Raw genomic sequence first — 2285 nt, 5'->3', positions numbered from 1 at the left:
ATCCTTTTGGATACGCCATTACGCACGGACGTGCCACGCCAGGACATCAAATTCTGCTGCTGAAATTGAGTAACCAGCAGATTATTCAGTGAGGCAATCAACTATAATTCGCTGAGAAACTTTTATCACATCGCAAAGAGGGGGTGATGGCAAATGTATTGAGAAAACGGACACCTTCACATATCCCATAACCCGGAGGGTCGTTGGGGCACCACCAGTGGTGTAATGTAACTAAGTATAAATACTTAAGTACTGTACTTAAGTATTTTTTCTGAGTATCTGTACTTTACTTGAGTATTTATATGTCTGTCAACTTTCACTTTTACTCCACTACATTTCCCAAATAAAATGGATACTTTTACTCCACTACATTTCCCCCAAGCATCTTAGTTACAAAGTAAAATCAGAAGAAATTGCGTAGCCTGCAAGCAATCAGGTTTGGCAAATCACTGCTCCTAGTTTGCAAGTTACGTTAATCACAATCCACACGCCATTCCATTTGGTGGCTGTAATGCAACATAACGTTGTTTGCCAGCGGCTATAAAAGTCAAGAAGAAGAAATAGACTTCCACTCAAGCCCAGGCATGTCTTTTGCTTGATTTTTTTTGCAGCATTTACTTGTACTTTTTACTTTCAATACTTAAGTTCATTTAATATCAGAAAATTACTTTTGATACTTAAGTACAGAAAATATCAAGTACTTTAAGACTTTTACTCAAGTAATATTCTAATGAGTGACTTTGACTTTTACCAAAATCTTTTTCTGGGAAGATATCTTTACTTTTACTTAAGTATGGTTTTCGAGTACTTTATACACCACTGGGCACCACAGACGATCTGTCGACAAGCTCTCTCCATCTCTCTGTCCTCGGCAGCTCACTGTTTCACCGAGTTTTAATTGACTTCACTCTAAATCTTCCCATCTTTTCTTTTGTCTCCTCCACGCTGCAGTCAACAAAAGAACCTGAATTGCATCAAATCACAGATGTTTTTTGTTTATTTAAAAGGATACCCATTAGCTGCTGCCAAGACGATCCATCACTAGTCTTCCTGGGTTTTGAATGATGTGATGGTGTTGTTGTGAGATAGAGATAATATATACAGTCAATGGGTTTTGAACAGGTATATGATGTGATGGTGTTGTTGTGACACAGGGATAATATATACAGTCAATGGGTTTTGAACAGGTATATGATGTGATGGTGTTGTTGTGACATAGGGATAATATATACAGTCAATGGGTTTTGAACAGGTATATGATGTGATGGTGTTGTTGTGACATAGGGATAATATATACAGTCAATGGGTTTTGAACAGGTATATGATGTGATGGTGTTGTTGTGACATAGGGATAATATATACAGTCAATGGGTTTTGAACAGGTATATGATGTGATGGTGTTGTTGTGACATAGGGATAATATATACAGTCAATGGGTTTTGAACAGGTATATGATGTGATGGTGTTGTTGTGACATAGGGATAATATATACAGTCAATGGGTTTTGAACAGGTATATGATGTGATGGTGTTGTTGTGACATAGGGATAATATATACAGTCAATGGGTTTCTAACAGGTATATGATGTGATGGTGTTGTTGTGACACAGGGATAATATATACAGTCAATGGAGATAGGCCTATCCAAATTACACATGGGGAGAATTACAGCATATATGCCTCACACAAACTGTATTACAGGGACTCCAAGACGGGAATCTGATTGGTTTGATTGATGTTGATTAATTGAGGCATTGCCAGGCCACACCTGTGAATAATTCTGGTGGTTAACACCGCCCAAATCCTGTTTGCACCGTGCACAAATGACTTGGCATGCCTCCAAATTGCACCTGTGGCAGGTGCTGTGCCCACTTCCGCACTCCGAGAATTGCATCCCCGCCATATTTCGGGGCTGTCTTTTTTTACTTAAAAACAGGGAGGTCACGTCTACCCAGACAATTATGTAATTTTTAAAGTTACCTTTCTGTATAAATCATTACAATATGCTCCCATGAGGTGGGGATGCATTTGTCGGCGGTGGTGTAAAACTCATGTAACACCTGGACACTTGCGTGAGGCGGACTGCTATCGTGTGTAACCAAAAAACACAATTGCTTGAGTGACATCACTGATGGCATTGTTACATCATCAGTCCCTATGACATCATCTCTGCTCTTTGGCATGTGCAGTGCACAATTGTCCAACTTTGCATCACTGATGACATCACTCACTGATGACATCACAGTAATGTCACAATGTATATGACATCATCATTGATGTCACAAT

Source organism: Poromitra crassiceps, assembly GCF_964638095.1.
Source record: "Poromitra crassiceps genome assembly, chromosome: 11".
Taxonomy (NCBI): domain Eukaryota; kingdom Metazoa; phylum Chordata; class Actinopteri; order Beryciformes; family Melamphaidae; genus Poromitra; species Poromitra crassiceps.
This window is presented reverse-complemented; position numbering follows the sequence as displayed.